Source organism: Dendropsophus ebraccatus, chromosome 9 (genome assembly GCF_027789765.1).
Source record: "Dendropsophus ebraccatus isolate aDenEbr1 chromosome 9, aDenEbr1.pat, whole genome shotgun sequence".
In the NCBI taxonomy this organism is placed as follows: domain Eukaryota; kingdom Metazoa; phylum Chordata; class Amphibia; order Anura; family Hylidae; genus Dendropsophus; species Dendropsophus ebraccatus.
In genome coordinates, this window is record NC_091462.1 from 116,127,816 (window position 1) to 116,147,469 (window position 19,654).

General features: G+C 43.4%; 1 pseudogene; it reads left to right on the top strand.

The window, feature by feature from the left end:
- Positions 1 to 4,030: 4,030 nt before the first annotated feature.
- LOC138801875 (up-regulator of cell proliferation-like) lies at positions 4,031 to 17,848 on the top strand (annotated as a pseudogene).
- Positions 17,849 to 19,654: the final 1,806 nt, after the last annotated feature.

The following is a 19,654-nucleotide window of genomic DNA, read 5'->3' on the forward strand; positions in this document are numbered from 1 at the left end:
TGCTTTACCCCCTAGCCGACCAATGCTGTACCGTGCCTGTGCCCAGATGACCCATGCTGTATCCGTACGCCACGGCCCTACAGCTAAGCTCGCTTCATAGCGGGTTAGGATCAGCGCCTGTCATTAATCCCTTAAGCACATTGATCTTGGCGTTTATGTGTAAGTGAAAAAAGCAGCCCCTTACCGATCAGCAGACCCTATATGACGATCACCGATAACACTGACTCCACTAGGGAGTTTTAAAAAGCGTAAACAATAAAAAAGTTTTTAAAAATATGCCAAAGCCCCTCTCCGAAAAGTTAAAGTCACCCCTCTTTTCTATTATATAAGTAGGGTCCGTAGGGCTATTGTAATGACACCTATTTGCAAAAAAAGTGTTACTGTAAAAAAACTGTAAAACATAAGAAAAGCTATATTACCCCTTTACGATTGATGTCGTACATTTACACCATCTCGTCACTAAGGGGGTTCAGAAGGGGACCGCGCCACGACCCCACTCTGAAATGCCGCAATCCCGACTGCTATCTGCAGCCCGGGACTGCGGCTATTATTGGGCGCGGCCGATCGCCGCTCCTGCTAATTAAGACCGTTAAATGCAGCTTTCAAACATGACAGCTGCATTTAAAAGTCCTCCATAGCACATCATTGGTGGTCTAGTGGGGGGATCCCTTTATCTTACCAGCCCGGGCCTCAGCGTCGGAATGATGCTGATCCCGGCTCAATATTCTATTTATGTAGTCTGCAGCAGAGCAGACCAATAGAGCACCGATCTCATTGATCGGTGCTGTATAAGGGCCCTATTCCACCGGACGATTATCGTTCAGATTATCGTTAAATCGTTCGAATCTAAACGATAATCGTTCGGGTGAAATGCAGTTAACGATTAACGACCGAGCGAGAAATCGCTGATCGCTTTATAAGACCTGGACCTATTTTTATCGTTGCTCGTTCGGAAAACGTTCACAATATATACGAACGCAATAGCGAATAAATAGCGAAGAAAAAACGATCGCAATTACGATCATAAGTAACGATTATCGTTCCATTGAAATGAGTGATTGTTTTCAGGTCTTTCTCAATAGCGGTCGTTTGAGATCGTTAATCGTTAACGATTATGCAAACGATAATCGTCCGGTGGAATAGGGCCCTAAATCAAACTATACTGATCCCTATGAGGGATCAGTGTAGCTATATTAGAAGCCCTGCAGGGGGACTTCTAATTAATGTACAAGTTTTTTTTTTTTTTTTTTTTTTTTTTTTTTATCAATAAAACCCTTCCCTAATAAAAGTCTGAATCACCCCTCTTTTCCTATTTTATAAATAAAAATAAATAAATAAATATATTTGGTATCGCCGCGTGCAAATCGCCCGAACTATTAAATTATCATATTCCTGATCTCACACGGTAAACGGTATAAGCACAAAACCCGTCAAAGTGTAAAACTGCACATTTTTGGGCTCATCAGAATCCAGAAATATGGTAATAAAAAGCGATTAAAAAGCTGCATATACGCAATCAAGGTAACGATAAAAAATAAAGATCATGGCGCACAAAATGACACCTCACACAGGGCAAAAAATAAGGGCTCATGTGGGTCTGTAGGTGAAAAAATTGTGCTATGGTCTTTTAAACACGTGGAGGAAAAAACACAAAAACGAAAATAGGCTCCGCATTAAGGGGTTAACTGCATATCGCTGTATTTAGACTGACCTATAGAGTAATGATATCCTGTCAGTCCTACCATAAACTGCATTACGTAGACATGGAAACCCCCAAAAGGTACAAAATTGCATTTTTTTTAAATTTTACCCCATACATAATATTTTAGAGGTCTGTCATACATACATTTTATGCTACACTGGAAAGGCACCAATACAAAAAACACCTGCCCCCCCCCCAAAAAAAAACAAAAAAACAAACCTTCCCATGGCCATATAGGTGGAGAAATAACAGCGCTATAGCTCTAAGAAGGTGAGGAGGGAAAAGCGAAGATGCAAAACAGAAAATTAATGCCGGGTCATTCAGGTCTTTTTGGTCTGCGAAATGAAGGGGTTAATAAAGTTATAGCTCTTTGTAACGTATAATTTTTTACAAGCATACTCACTTCCACACAGCAGTAAGGGGCGGCACAGTTGTTATGCTGCCCAACAATATAAAATATACAGTACATGGTGGGGTGGGGCCCTCCTCTGTATAGCATCTTGACAAAAAGCCAATAAAACCACCAGCAGCCAGATGGAGGTCAGCTGATCGGCCTTACACATATAAGGGGAGATTTATCAAACATGCTGTAAAGTGACACTGGCTCAGTCGCCCCGGCAACCAGATTCCACCTTTCATTCCTCACAGACTCTTTGGAAAATGAAAGGAGGAATCTGATTGGTTGCCAGGGGCGACTGAGCCAGTTTCACTATACACATGTTTGATAAATCTCCCCCATCATGTTTTTGGGGTGGCGTTTTTCTCTACTTTGTGACGTTTTTGAGGCTCTGTGGCAGTTTTTCCAAAATGCAACACGTTGAGAGGGTGGCATTTTTTTCCCACAGACTTCAATGGGATTGTTCTAGTTGTTTCCTGGTGTTTTTGTCACCTTTTATGGTCCAGCAGCAAGGTCATGTGATGGCAGGGGGAAAAAAAGTTCAGCACACAGTAACGCTTAAACAACAAAAAAAAAGTCAAAAACACAAGAACACACATCAGAAAAAAATGCAAATGCATGAAAAAACATCATCCAACGCATTGGAAATCAGTGCTGTATTGCTTTGGGCTGCTGCAGCCCACATCTATAGATTACCAAGTCGGAATCAGCATGGTTTTTGTCTGGCATTTTTCAGGCCTCCAATAAAAAGCAGGCAGAAAAACCACGCTGATCCCGGCTCGGTAATCTATAGATGTGGGCTGCAGCAGCCCAAAGCAATACAGCACTGATCTCTATGATAGATCAGTGCAGTTGTATTAGACTTTTGGGGGGCATTACAATACTTTAATAAAAATGTTCGCCTTTCGACTTTCGCCTTTAATGTATGTAAAAAAAAAGTTATTTTAATAATAAAAAATCCCCTTCCCTACCATTTCCTATTTTATTGCCCAAACTATTAAATTATCACAATTCTAATCTCACACGGTAAACAGTGTAAGCGCAAAAACCCACCAAAGTGCAAAATTGCGGATTTTTGGTCGCATGAAATCCAGAAAAATTGTAATAAAAAGTGATCAAAAAGTCGCATATACCCAATCTAGGTACCAATAGAAAGTACAGATCATGGCGCAAAAGACCATAGACCCCATGGACCATAGACCAAAGGATAAAAGCGCTATAAGCATGGGTATAGAGCAATTTGAAGAACATTTGGGGGAAGATTTATCAAACATGGTGTAAAGTGAAACTGGCTCAGTCGCCCCCGGCAACCAATCAGATTCCACCTTTCATTTCCAAAGAGTCTGTGAGGAATGAAAGGTGGAATCTGATTGGTTGCCGGGGGCGACTGAGCCAGTTTCACTTTACACCATGTTTGATAAATCTCCCCCTTAGTGTTTTCAAAAAAGTTTTCATTTTTTTTAAACTACATGAAATAAAAGTTATACAAATTACATATTGTTGTAATCGTACTGACTTGAGTAACATAGATAACATGGCAGTTTTACCATAGGGCGAACAGCGTAAACACGAAACCTTGCAAAATAAATAGAATATCCAGTTAATTTGTTTCCAGCTAATGTGTTTCCAGTTCTGCAGCATATTTTTAAAGGACAAAGGAAAAAAAAAAACAATGAACACTATTAGACACAGATTCTATACTCACCATCCGATCGCCATTCGAAATTACCGCCGTCTGCGTCGTCAGATCTTCTTAACTTCCGGGCCATGGCATGAATGAGAGCGAAAAGGCTGCTGATGCGCGTGCGCACCGGCAGCCTTTTCATTTGCTGGATCGCATCACATGGCTTCCAGCTTGCTCAGCCAATCAGAGATGAGCAAGCTGAAAGCCATGTGATGCATTCCAGCCAATGAAAAGGCTGCCAATGTGCATGCTTCCATTTATACTAAAGGAAGAAGCTAAAGAAGAGGAAGACCAGCCCCGCCCCACGCTTGTGGGACGACATTGTCACAAAATGGCGGCGGTAGAAGAGGACGGGGACGACAGTAAATGTGTAAGTATAGATTTTTTTTTAACTTCCAGAGGGAGGGGGGGTTAAGGGTAAAAGAGGCGGAACGGCTCCAGGCAGATGACTTACACACATTACAAAGTTATAGAACTTCGTAATGTGTGTTAGTTAAGGGGGCGCGGGGGGGGGGGGGGAGGCCGGAGTTGTCCTTTAAGTCTGTCATCGCAAAGTACAAATGACTTGGCAAAGATAAGGACTCATGTGGGTCTGTAGGTGAAAAAATGTAAGTACTATGGCCTTATATACACAAGGAGGACAAAATGAAAGCGCAAAAATGTAAAAATGGGTTAAAGGGCGTGCTGTACAAGGTGCAACTGAATACAAAAAAGCCCTACACTGCCCCTCCTCAATCACCCCCCCCCCCCCTCCGCATCTGTGTGTCAGTCTTGGCCCATGGACTTTCCCGTTCAGCCAGTGACTGCAGCGATGTCCTACCTCACATATTGATTAACTAAACAGCAACACAAAGAAGTAGTCCAGCAGAGAACGACACCGAGGTAGAGGCGGTGGCAGTGGGACGAGGGGGTAAGTACAGATTTTTCTATTCAACTGAACCCCTTTAATACGAGTACATTAAAGGGGTACTCCGGCAAAATGTCAGAAATTGGTGTCAGAAAGTTATAAAGATTTGTAATTTACTTCTATTTAAAAATCTCCAGTCTTCCAGTACTTATCAGCTGCTGTATGTCCTGCAGGAAGTGGTGTATTCTCTCCAGTCTGCCACAGTGCTCTCTGCTGCCACCTCTGTCCATGTCAGGAACTGTCCAGAGCAGGAGAGGTTTTCTATGGGGATTTGCTGCTGCTCTGGACAGTTCCTGACATGGACAGAGGTGGCAGCAGCAGAGAGCACTGTGTCAGACTGGAGAGAATACACCACCTCCTGCAGGACATGCAGCAGCTGATAAGTACTGCAAGCCTGGAGATTTTCGGGGACAGGAACCCTCTGAGATTTGTTGTTAGACCCTTCCATGGATGATGTCTCTCGGAGCTCTGAGTTACATCCATACGGTTTGGTTCTCTTACATATCGTATACTATTAGTTATATGTCTGTTCTGTGTTACATTGTGTTATCATCATCTAAGTGTACAGAACATGTCCACATCTCCCCTGGTATTTGCTTAGAGAGTATTGCAGAGGGGGATCATCCTTGAACGTCCTATCACCGTCCATCAGTCCTGGCTGGGTATAAAGCATTGGGACATTGATAGTTACTGATTAATCTGCAGCCGCACATCCAGAGATTTATCTTTTTCTCCATTTTGCTAGTGATTACTTTTATTTATTAATTTTTTGTGTTATTATAATGAAGTATTGTAGTTCTCATGTCCAAGAGAACTGAAAAGAATATTGTAGACAAGGGCTACTCAGGATTTATATACCCAGGGTAATGCTAAGGCCTCACCAGCTGATGAATGTCACCCTGCAGCACATATAATACAGAACACACAGTACAATACATATAGTACAGCACATATAGTAAGAACACACAGTACAATACATATAGTACAGCACATATAGTAAGAACACACAGTACAATACATATAGTACAGCACATATAGTAAGAACACACAGTACAATACATATAGTACAGCACATATAGTAAGAACACACAGTACAATACATATAGTACAGCACATATAGTAAGAACACACAGTACAATACATATAGTACAGCACATATAGTAAGAACACACAGTACAATACATATAGTACAGCACATATAGTAAGAACACACAGTACAATACATATAGTACAGCACATATAGTAAGAACAATACATATAGTACAGCACATATAGTAAGAACACACAGTACAATACATATAGTACAGCACATATAGTAAGAACACACAGTACAATACATATAGTACAGCACATATAGTAAAGAACACACAGTACAATACATATAGTACAGCACATATAGTAAGAACACACAGTACAATACATATAGTACAGCACATATAGTAAGAACACACAGTACAATACATATAGTACAGCACATATAGTAAGAACACACAGTACAATACATATAGTACAGCACATATAGTAAGAACACACTGTTATAGTACAGCACATATAGTAAGAACACACAGTACAATACATATAGTACAGCACATATAGTAAGAACACACAGTACAATACATATAGTACAGCACATATAGTAAGAACACACAGTACAATACATATAGTACAGCACATATAGTAAGAACACACAGTACAATACATATAGTACAGCACATATAGTAAGAACACACAGTACAATACATATAGTACAGCACATATAGTAAGAACACACAGTACAATACATATAGTACAGCACATATAGTAAAGAACACACAGTACAATACATATAGTACAGCACATATAGTAAGAACACACAGTACAATACATATAGTACAGCACATATAATACAGAACACACAGTACAATACATATAGTACAGCACATATAGTAAGAACACACAGTACAATACATATAGTACAGCACATATAGTAAAGAACACACAGTACAATACATATAGTACAGCACATATAGTAAGAACACACAGTACAATACATATAGTACAGCACATATAGTAAAGAATAATACATATAGTACAGCACATATAGTAAAGAATAATACATATAGTACAGCACATATAGTAAGAACACACAGTACAATACATATAGTACAGCACATATAGTAAGAACACACAGTACAATACATATAGTACAGCACATATAGTAAGAACACACAGTACAATACATATAGTACAGCACATATAGTAAGAACACACAGTACAATACATATAGTACAGCACATATAGTAAGAACACACAGTACAATACATATAGTACAGCACATATAGTAAGAACACACAGTACAATACATATAGTACAGCACATATAGTAAGAACACACAGTACAATACATATAGTACAGCACATATAGTAAGAACACACAGTACAATACATATAGTACAGCACATATAGTAAAGAACACACAGTACAATACATATAGTACAGCACATATAGTAAGAACACACAGTACAATACATATAGTACAGCACATGTAATACTGAGAGAGAGAGAGAGAGAGAGAGAGAGACTCTCCTGATCTTGTGGTTCATATAATTCATAGCTCTGTGAGAGAACTGGTTCTCCTGTAGGTCACAGGTCACGTTATGATTTATTGTGTGGGGGGGCAAAGAGTCCAGCCCAGCAGGGAGGGGGGGGGAGGGAGGCTTCGATGTGACAGAGGGTCCAGCGCAGCAGCCGGGGGGCGACAGAGAGTCCAGCACAGCAGCCAGAGGGCGACAGAAAGACCAGCCCAGCAGCCAGGGGGTGACAGAGAGACCAGCCCAGCAGCCAGAGGGCGACAGAGAGTCCAGCCCAGCAGCCGGGGGGCGACAGAGAGTCCAGCCCAGCAGCCAGGGGGTGACAGAGAGACCAGCACAGCAGCCAGGGGGTGACAGAGAGACCAGCACAGCAGCCAGGGGGTGACAGAGAGTCCAGCCCAGCAGCCGGGGGGCGACAGAGAGTCCAGCCCAGCAGCCGGGGGGCAACAGAGAGTCCAGCCCAGCAGCCGGGGGGCGACAGAGAGACCAGCCCAGCAGCCGGGGGGCGACAGAGAGACCAGCCCAGCAGCCGGGGGGCGACAGAGAGTCCAGCACAGCAGCCAGAGGGCGACAGAGAGTCCAGCACAGCAGCCAGAGGGCGACAGAGAGTCCAGCCCAGCAGCCAGAGGGCGACAGAGAGTCCAGCCCAGCAGCCAGAGGGCGACAGAGAGTCCAGCACAGCAGCCAGAGGGCGACAGAGAGTCCAGCACAGCAGCCAGAGGGCGACAGAGAGTCCAGCACAGCAGCCAGAGGGCGACAGAGAGTCCAGCACAGCAGCCAGGGGGCGACAGAGAGTCCAGCACAGCAGCCAGAGGGCGACAGAGAGTCCAGCACAGCAGCCAGAGGGCGACAGAGAGTCCAGCCCAGCAGCCGGGGGGCGACAGAGAGACCAGCCCAGCAGCTCCAGCTCTATCACTGTCACACTGCCATCTGCTTTTAGGTCCCCCATGCTGGAAAATGAAATTAATAAAACACAGAACGTCCTAGAAAATACTAATAAAAAAAATAAAAACTATGACCCTGCACTATACACAGCCCGTCATCCTCCGGGGCGGGCAGCGGGGTATACAGACACTGACTGTGCCGGAAGTGATTCATGACAGAGGCTGCAGGTCACTTCCGGCACAGTCAGTGACTACCTATACCCCGCTGCCCGCCCCGGAGGATGACGGGAGTGCGCGCTCTGCCGGGAGAGGAGCTGCTGGGACCAGCGGACTGGTGAGTTACTGGTTTATTGTTTTTTTGGTGGGGCCACATATAATGCGGGACACGGGGGGCCGTTCTAGGACCGCGGGACAGCACCCCAAAAAACGGGACTGTCCCGCGGAATCCGGGACAGTTGGGAGGTGTGCTTCTCTCCACCAGGTATCTTCCTCTTCTTACAATCTTTTAGCAATGGTTTTCTAACATTTTGCCGCCTATAGAGCCGGAATTATCCTGGAAAACTATCCCTGAGCTAAAGCAGTAAGTCCCCTGTATATTACATAGCACATATCATTTTACCCCAATAATCTCTCATCCCGACAGCCGGTGCTGAGGGCTCCGAATGTAATAGAGAAGGTCTGCTTCTAGTGACTTCTAGATACAATGATATAATGAACTAAATCATTGAGAAAATTATTGAAAAGCGCATGCAGTGGTCCTGGAATTGTCAGAGCAGTGTGCGGCGCTCCTGGCACTGTCAGTGGTGTGCGTCTCCCAGCACTGTGCACTATGATAAATTGCTATGATATTATTAAACCTTATCCCATGTAACAGCCAACCCCCCCAATATTGCCCCATGTAGTAGCCAACCCAACCAAAATTGCCCCACATATTAGCCAGCCCTCCCAATAGTGTCCAAATAGTAGCCAGCCCTCCCCCATTGTCTCTTTTATGATAGCCAGCCCTCCCCATAGTCTCTTTTATAGTATCCAGCCCTCTCCATAGTCTCTTATATAGTAGCCAGCCCTCCCCAGTAGTCTCTTATATAGCATCCAGCCCTCCCCCATAGTCTCTTATATAGTATCCAGCCCTCCCCAGTAGTCTCATATATTAGCCAGCCCTCCCCATAGTCTCTTATATAGTAGCCAGCCCTGCCCCATATTCTCTTATATAGTATCCAGCCCTCCCCATAGTCTCTTATATAGTAGCCAGCCCTGCCCCATATTCTCTTATATAGTATCCAGCCCTTCCCAATAGGCTCATATATTAGCCAGCCCTGCCCCATAGTCTGTTATATAGTAGCCAGCCCTCCCCATAGTCTCTTTTATAGTATCCAGCCCTCCCCAGTAGTCTCTTATATAGTAGCCAGCCCTCCCCCATAGTCACTTATATAGCATCCAGCCCTCCTCCATAGTCTCTTATATAGTATACAGCCCTCCCCAGTAGTCTCATATATTAGCCAGCCCTCCCCATAGTCTCTTATATAGTAGCCAGCCCTCCCCATAGTCTCTTATATAGTAGCCAGCCCTGCCCCATATTCTCTTATATAGTAGCCAGCCCTCTCCCATAGTCTCTTATATAGTAGCCAGCCCTGCCCCATAGTCTCTTATATAGTAGCCAGCCATCCCCAAAAGACTCTTATATAGTAGCCAGCCCCTAGAACAGTAGTTAAAGGGAACCTGTCACCTGTGGACGGCCCCCTGAACCCACCCTACCCCTGGATACAGCCCCCCATACTTACCCCATCCTGGTGGTCCCATCCTGATGCCGGTCCCGCTGCAGAGATACAGCTGCCCTCTGTGACGTCACTGCGCTGCCGGTGCCAGGACACATACTCCTAGGCCGCAGGCTAAAAACTGCCTGATGGACTACAAGATTATAATATGGGCGGTCCGAGAGACTGTCCGGACCACCCATATTATAATCTAATGCAATGTCGGGGTGAAGGATGCAATTCAATCTGTAAATTGCCTGGCGGGCCAAAAATAATGGCCCCACAGGCCAGAGTATGACATGACTGAACTTAATGAACAAATCTTCTGAACTACTCCTTTAAATGAACTAGATCATAGTGAACAAATCCCCAAAATGAACCAGATTTCCCATGACTAATAAGAGGACCATGTAGCTATCTGACAGAGCAGGGGGTATTAGTGAGGCTGGAGATGCTAGGAGGCAATGGGAGCGGGTTTCTCTACCACAGTTCCACCATCCCACGGCTTTAGCCTCTAGTTCTTGTATAAATCTCTAACAACTTGACAACTTTGCTTTACTATTTCCGGGTGAGAACTGCAAGAGATTTCCCAGTCGCTGCCAGTATGGAGGAAGGGCGAGGTAAGACAGCCAGCCGTATCCATTATAACTGGGTGTAACCGGTCGGCCCTCTATTAAAAGGGAAGTCCCCTCTCATACTTATACTTGTAGGGATTGTCTAGGTAAACACTTTTTTTTGTATATAGATTCATTTACCAAACTATCCTCCTTCTCCTAATAGGCTGCTCTTCCCCTCCCATTGTTGACAGCTCGTTGTTTCTAGGTTACGGACCACCACTCTGCTCTAAAAGCAGTGATCAATTGGTAGATATAGTGTACGATGGACATCTCCTATCTATCTATCTATCTATCTATCTATCTATCTATCTATCTATATACGACAGAAAATATAAACAGCACTGCACACAAAGAACTTTCGGGTGCCAGCGGTCCTGGATCTTGACCATAGATTGTTGTTTAAATAGCAAATGGAAAGTCCACGGCACTCACAAGTTTAACGGTGAAAAATCGGTGATTTATTACATACAGCACTCCAAAATAAGACACGACGTTTCGGTCACCTCACGTTACCATCCTCAAGTGTACACCTATATATCGTGAAGCCCTGTGTGTGTGTGTGTGTGTGTGTGAGGGGGTGCTGGCTGTCCCCGAGTGTGAGGCGCTGTCTGTGGGGGGGGGGGGGTGCTGGCTGTCCTCTGGTGTGAGGCACTGGGGTGGATGCTGGCTGTCCTCTGGTGTGAGGCACTGGGGTGGATGCTGGCTGTCCTCTGGTGTGAGGCATTGGGGTGGATACTGGCTGTCCTCTGGTGTGAGGCATTGGGGTGGATACTGGCTGTCCTCTGGTGTGAGGCACTGGGGTGGATACTGGCTGTCCTCTGGTGTGAGGCACTGGGGGGAGGGGGTGCTGGCTGTCCTCTGGTGTGAGGCACTGGGGGGGTGCTGGCTGTCCTCTAGTGTGAGGTGCTGTTTGAGGGGGTGCTTGCTGTCCTCTGGTTTGAGACACTGGGGGGGTGCTGGCTGTCCTCTCATGTTCCTTCTAAATTATAGAGGACTGCACACGTGAGCAGTCACCTAGCACCTACTGCAAGGGCAGAGTTAAGGCTATGTTCACACACTGTAAAATAATGGTAAAACATGGTTGTAATTTTGAGGTAAAAAAAAGTCCGTATTTTCAGTGTAACAATGCACTCCATTGAAGTCAAAAGAGAATTGGACAGCGATGCAAACACCATTTAGACTACCGACTGTAATTGATTGGGATACATCCAAATAATGAACATGCTTATTATTTATCACTAGAATTGAACGAGTACTGAAACCCTGGAATGCTCATTACTCGAGTCGACTGTTTTCTGATACTTGAGTGCTGGATTCGAATAACAAACCCCAAGTCGATGGGAGACTCGGGAATTTTTTCAGGCGCCTCCTACTTGGCAGGGGACACATTGTTTTATTTTCACTCAAATTTACAGCAGTATTTTTTTTTTTACTGTGTATGAACATAGCCTAAATGTTTTGTCTTAAAGGATTACTTATATTTCTGAAAATCATGATGACATCTGTCTGTTAAATAGATCTAACATCCCACCAGTGGTAATATGGAGTAAGCAGCAGTCTGAGATTGTGCTAACAAAGATGGCAGACTGTACAAGTCTATGGTGGCACACAGAGTACACACATATGTATATGGTATTTTAGTTCATTAGCTAAGCAGGTATATATTATCTCCACCAGAGCCCGATCACTATATCAGGTGAGTACAGATGCCCACTAGTCTTCTTAGAAAAACATCTTAACAAGTAGGATGATGTCTTGTGACCAAGGATCATTTATGTGTTTTCTGACTATTTCAGTTATTTTCATATAAATTAGATTAAAAATGTATAATCCAACTTTTTTTAAACAGCAATACAATATTGTGTCTTTTTGTTCAGGTGCTACATGTTCTCTTGATGACCTTCTGGTAATCCTTGGACTAGAGACTTATAAAACCACAAAGCTCACACTTTCCAGTCTCCTGAGTATTGGATCAGAAACATGTAAGAAGATTAAAGTTCGTCCATTGAACAACGCTCCCTGGTATTTCTTACAAAAACTCATTGCACTGAATGGAACTGCTTGCTATATACAAGAGGATGATGAAGATGAAGAAGAAAGTCCAACAAGTTCTCTGAACCCCCTGGACGTTGTGTGCGCTCTCCTGCATTGTTCTGATCACCTCCTGCAGAGACACATCTTATTAAAGATGTCCATGTGCCAGTTTGCTGTGCCCCTTCTTCTTCCTTCTGGTGATGGATCTGACTGCACCCATCTGCTCTGGGCAATGAAGGATATTGTGAAGAGCTGGAGACCACAGAGTATGAGGGAAAGTAAAGGGGCTGTAGAAGACTATGTGGTCAATATTTCCATGCCAATATTCTCTTTTGTCCGGGTAGGAGAATATAGTTGATCAAAATCCAATATCCTGAACCAGATCCTAAGTGCAGAAGGACAGCTTCATGATTATTTTGTGCACGGGAACATGAGTGGTGGAAACGTCAAAAGAATCATTGGTGGATGGATTGGTGGAAATCTCCTGGTACTTTCCTGCTGGTGGTGACTGATCTGTTTCCTGATCCTCTAACCATCGCCAACCTACGCGGAGACCTTCTACATCACCGAAAGCAAGTCAGCTTCCTGACTAAGATCTCAGCGACAGTCTATATATTCATTGGGAATTTGGATCAAGCGGACAACGTATTATCAGAGGTTGACATCTCCAGTGACAAAATATTTTTTATTATCAACATAACGTCTAATGATATTACAGGGAAACATAAAAGATTCCTGGAGAAGCTATCAAGTGTCAATCACAGTAACTATTTGTTCACGGCAACAAGTAAAGGAAAACAGATACAGGAATATCTAACAAAGTTCTTTCCTGATCAAAATGTGGAAAAAAGATTCATAATGTTGAATCCAAAGACATCTCAAGACCGAAAGATGGTAAAATCCTTACGAAAGTATATAAGAGATAGCCTAGCCAAAGAAAAGAGGTGCAGTCCTTAAGATGATAGTTTACGAGTTGCCTCTGATATTGGAATAACAGTGGATGAGAACTCAGAAGTATGTGTGAGGACAAAGCGACTCGCCCAAGAGATCACTACATATATCAAAGGTGTGAAAGATTATAAGAAGACAAACATGAAGCTTCAAGGAGATCTCTGGTCCCGATTATCAAGAAATGAGAAGGAATTGTGCCGAATGAAGGATCAAGGCAACAGATCTGGAGAAGAATACAGGTCACATTTATTTACAGAAAATCTAGATCTGCGCAGGAAACAATATCGAGAGACAATGCCCAACAATTTCCGGATATTTTTAGAAGCTCTCATGAATCTCTCTCCGGAGGAAAAAATTTACTTTTTAAATTGGATGCGTTTTTATCTTGATTCAGAATCCAAAAACATTTTAACATCTTATGGTAATAGCCATGGTCAAGTCTTATCCGACAGTAGTTTAGGAATTGAACATTTTCTGCGTGAACTGGGACAATATTATGAGGCTGAATGCTCAATGGTAAAAAATAAAGAAAGTCAGATAACTGAGAAGAAGTTTAATAACCTTCCAGGAATAGCTGCCGACCTCCTGTTGGATGGGTTCCCACTGGAGCTGATTGATGGAGATGCCTCCAACATTCCCTTAGGGCCCTATTCCACCGAACAATTATTGTTCAGATTATCGTTAAATCGTTCGAATCTGAACGATAATCGTTCGGTTGAAATGCAGTTAACGATTAACAACCGAACGAGAAATCGCTGATCGTTTTATAAGACCTGGACCTATTTTTATCGTTGCTCGTTCGCAAAACGTTCGCAAATCGTTCGCATTGAATAAGACTTCGTTCGGTCGTTCGCAATAGATACGAACGCAATTGCGAATAAATAGCGAAGGAAAAACGATCGCAATTATGATCATAAGTAACGATTATCGTTCCATGGAAATGAGTGAACGTTTTCAGGTCTTTCGCAATAGCGGTCGTTTGAGATCGTTAATCGTTAGCGATTATGCGAACGATAATCGTTAGGTGGAATAGTACCCTTACAGTGGATAACTGATGTCCTGACTGAGCTAGATAAGAAGACTGGAGGACGATGTAGGATGAGAGTGATAACTGTGCTAGGAGTACAGAGTACGGGGAAGTCCTTCTGAACACCATGTTTGGTCTACATTTCCCTGTGGCCAGTGGGCGATGCACACGAGGAGCCTTCATGACTCTTATTAAAGTGCAGGAGAACATCCAGGAGGAGATTGGCTGTGAATTTATTCTGGTGATTGATACGGAAGGGTTGAAAGCTCCTGAATTGGCTTCTCTTGATGATAGTTATGAACATGACAATGAATTGGCCACATTAGTGGTTGGGTTGAGGGACATCACCATAGTCAATATGGCCATGGAGAACACCACCGAGATGAAAGATATATTACAAATTGTGGTCCATGCATTTCTAAGAATGAGACATGTTGGGAAGAGACCCAATTGTCAGTTTGTCCATCAGAATGTGAGTGATGTGTCCGCCCAGGAACAAAATATAAAAGGAAAAAGATTATTTTTGGACCAACTGGATGAAATGACCAAAGTTGCAGGAAGAATGGAAAGTAATTCTGGTGTCACAACATTTTGTGAAATTATTGACTATGATCCTCAGGGACACAATTGGTACATTCCAGGCTTGTGGCACGGACTACCCCCGATGGCTCCAGTTAGTCTAGGATACAGCGAAAACATTCATAAACTTAAGACATATTTGTTGGAATTTTTAAAACAAAAAACTATTTCTGACTGTTGTAACATTAAAGAATTTATAGAATGGATAAAGAGTTTGTGGAACGCTGTGAAGCATGAAAAATTCCTCTTTAGTTTAGTGGCTGATGCATGTAACCAGTTGTGTATAATGTACTCAGACCAAGAGTGGGAATGCCGTAAGGCTGCACACAGCTGGATGACGGAAGCCGAGAATGAGATAAAGAACCACTTAGCCGCCCAACAAGAAGGTGACATAAAAACAAGACTGGAGAATGACATACAACAGATTCGCGATCTAGAAGCAAAGAAAATGGAAAACTGTATAGAAGAATATTTTGAAAGTGGGGGAAAGCACGTAAGGCTGTTAAATGATTTCAAAGGAGAATTCCAGAACTGTGTTTCTCAGCTAAAATGTGAGCTTCAGTTTTTCCTACAAGTCAAATGTAGGGAAGTTAATCAAATTGAAAAAGAAAAAAGCAATCAAGGAAATAGCCAGAAAATGATTGAGGAGCAAGTCAGTAAACTCTTGAAAAAACACAAAGGTGATCAATCTAAACTGAGCACCGTAGAGCTGGAGTCCGAGTTTGAGGCCATGTGGCAGGAAACATTACAAGGGATTAATATAGGGACGATCGAGAAGAAGAACGTTGGTTAAATGATGCTGGAACATCTGAGGATCGACATGAAGAATAAACCGGGCTACATCAACGAGAAGCTCATTAACCTGAAGGATCTAGATAAATACCAGGACAAGAGATTTGTAATGAAAATTAAGTTTCTAGAAGGGACAAATTTCACTGTCAGTCTAAGGAGATTTTCACCTGAATTCTGGGATGAAGCAATTGCTGTAGCAGAAACAATTCTAGATCGGTGTTATAGATACATCAACAAGAAGCTATTCACAAAACAGGATTACCATAAAATGTTCTGTCAGCAAATACTGGACATCATCAATGAAGGTCTCAGGGATAAAGCTGTGGAAAAATATGAACTCAAACCATTATTTGAACTGGAAATAAAATTACTTGCGTTAGGGAAGGCGGCTCCCTTGTTCCAGAAGATGCATGAAGACTTCATCCACAAAAATGACCCAAGAAGTTGTCTTGAGGGACTGAAAGTCGATTACTTAAACACCTTCAAACAAGTCTATGTAGAGTAGGATGAAGCCAAAACCAGGGCTCAGAGGTTCAGTGATCTGTGTCTGCAGCCAGCGCTGTGTGATTATGTCATTTCCAGCCTCGGAAAATACATTGTTGATGAGATCCTGACAGGTGATGGCTCAATCACATATGGGAGCAGAACTTTCTTTCAATCAACTTTGCTGAACAATCTGCTTAAAGAGAAGAAGTTTTCTGATTATGTACAGTACTGTCTTCAGTATGAGGTCTTTACTATTAATTGGATAACAGAGTACATAACCGCCTGCTACCAGGACCGGGGGCGTCTAGATCCCCTGATCACAGCAGCTGTAACCAGAATAACAAAGAAAGTAAGACAAGTTCTTGAAGACCAGTCATTTCTCCAGAAAGCAGAATTAGGACAAAGCCTGAAGACGTTCTGTGAGATCCTGAGGAAAGACTTAGTGATCTCACAGAACAACATGAGTGTGGTCACATTTGAGAACTCCTCTGGCGGAAAACAGTTCTTCCAGTATCTTCTGTCCATCTTAAGTGAAGTTGAAGAAAAGATGAAAGAAGAGTTTCATTCTCTAAGTATTGAAGAGTTACTCTCCAGGGTCACATTAAAGCCTCAAGAAGAATTGTTTACAAAGGTGTTTGGATGTGGGAAGCAGTGTCCATTCTGTAAGGTCCCCTGTGAGGCCGGAGGTGCTGACCACAAAGAGCACTTTGCTTCTATGCAGGGACTGGCGGGGTACAGACATATCGAAACACACGTTCTTTCTCACGAGGTTTGTACAACACTGGTAACGAATAAAATACCATTCAAGTGCCTGGACACAAAATGGAAACTTCACCCTTACAAAGAATACAGACAAATTTACCCAGACTGGAAAATCCAGCCTGATCCAAGCATCGAGGCCTCTGTGTACTGGAAGTATATCTTCAAGGAGTTTAATAAGCAGTTTGCAGAAAAATACAAAGCAAAAGAAGCAAAATTACCAGTAGACTGGTATAAAATAACAAAGAAACAAGCAGTGCAAAGTCCATAAACCAATAATGGGACATAAAGTCCTATAGTAGTGACCGTAGGACTCCCACCCCTCCATACTACCCATTATAAGCTTTCTCATCTTTACTTCTTATAGACTGATATGAAAGATCAGACACAGTCATAATACACAAAGGATGATCACATGATCGGCATCTGGAGAAAGATTTAACTTCTAAACCATAATATGTGTAATTGTAAGAAATATTATATTTGCAGCTTATGGACAGTTTAAAGAACCTACAAATCTCATCGACCGTGTCAAGCTTCTCCAAGGTATCCTGTGCTGTAGTATTAGGATTTACTAATATTGTATATTCTTTGTAATTTTGTTCTTCCTGTTGTCTCCAGCTATACATGGAACAGAAAACAACGATATGAACTGTAACCCTTCTTTAATTATTTCTCCGGCTTCATTAAAATGATTTGCATAAAAATTCTCTGGAGATATTGTGTGTGTTTAAAGAAGAAATTTTGGCAACATGACCCCCAAATGTTTACCAGAAATATCAAGTTAAAAAACGATATTAACTGCGCAAAAATGCAACCTATACAGTAGAAGTCTCCGACCACAAGGTAGATGCAGCTAAGTATCTGATTCCCATCTGGAGACACATAAATAATGAAGCAATAACTAACCCAAAATGTGCCTAAAAGGAACCCATTCTGATGGATATAACATATATTACCAAGACAGGGCCATGAGCCCAAAACACATCAGAGTGGGTTTCCTCAATATAAAATATAACTTTTATTGGCTATATATTGACCAATATAAGTTATATTTTATATTGAGGAAACCCACTCTGATGTGTTTTGGGCTCATGGCCCTGTCTTGTTATTATATATATTAATGACACATACAGAGAGTCCTGGCCTTTTAATCGACATTGTGCTTAGACTAGGTCTTGAGCAAGCTTTTGGTCGAATCACTCTGATGGTGAGAAAATAACAAACAAGTGAACTTGAACCCGTCCTCATGCCTCCGCTGCGACAATCTCGTGTCCCAGCCGCCTGCTGTCATCTACAGCTGGAAACCGGGTGCTCAGCTGGGTACATGAAGTTGCAGCTTGTAGAGCTGCAGGTTACCGGCTGCCGTGAATGGGACCCCGGAGCAATGCCACGAGGCACAAGGAAAGGTGTTTGTTATTTTCCAGCACCCCCCTGCCTGCAATTTTAGACTTTGGTGGACTTCTCCTTTAAAGGGAACCAATCACCTCAAAAATGCATATAAAGCTAAGTACATGTGCTGTTAGACCACACAGCACACTTCCCACACATGTATTCATAGCCTCCTTGCCTCCCCCGTGTAAGCCACAAAGTCACTTTATAAAACTGGCGCCCTGTATGCAAATTACCTGAGGTAGTCATCGGGGTGGTGTGCGGATAGCAGGTAGTCACGATCTTCTGGGCGTCTCCTATCGTCCTGGGCGTTCTTCCGCTTTAATCACGCCCCTATGGGCGTGACTCAAATCGCCCAGTAGCTGTGACGTCACTCGGGAGCGCTCCATGCCCGACGTCGGCACACTTACGCTGTGACGTCGCCGCGCATGCGCAGTACAGCCGCTTCTATTCCGGCGGTACTGCGCCTGTGCAGAATAGCCTCGAACTCAGTGTGAGCCGGAGTTCGAGGCTATTCTGCACAGGCGCAATACTGCCGGAATGGAAGTGGCGGTACTGCCCATGCGCGGCGGCGTCACAGCGACGCTCCCGAGTGACGTCACAGCTACTGTGAAATTTGAATCACGCCCTCAAAGGCGTGATTAAAGCGGAAGAACGCCCAGGACGATAGGAGACGCCCAGCAGATCGTGACTACCTGCTATCCGCACACCGCCCCGATGACTACCTCAGGTAATTTGCATACAGGGCGCCAGTTTTATAAAGTGACTTTGTGGCTTACACGGGGGAGGCAAGGAGGCTATGAATACATGTGTGGGAAGTGTGCTGTGTGGTCTAACAGCACATGTACTTAGCTTTATATGCATTTTTGAGGTGATTGGTTCCCTTTAACCCCTTAACGACCCATGACGTACCTCATACGTCATGGCGCCGTTAGGGGGGTTCAGAGAAGGGCCGCGCCGCGACCGCCCTCTGAGCCGCCACGATCCCCACTGCCTTTTGCAGCCCCGGACTACAGCTATTAGCTAATAAAGACATTTAACATGACATGACAGCTGCATTTAAATGTCCTGTGTGCCCCTCTCCCTGGTGTCTAGTGGCGAGATCCCCCCTCTGTGATCA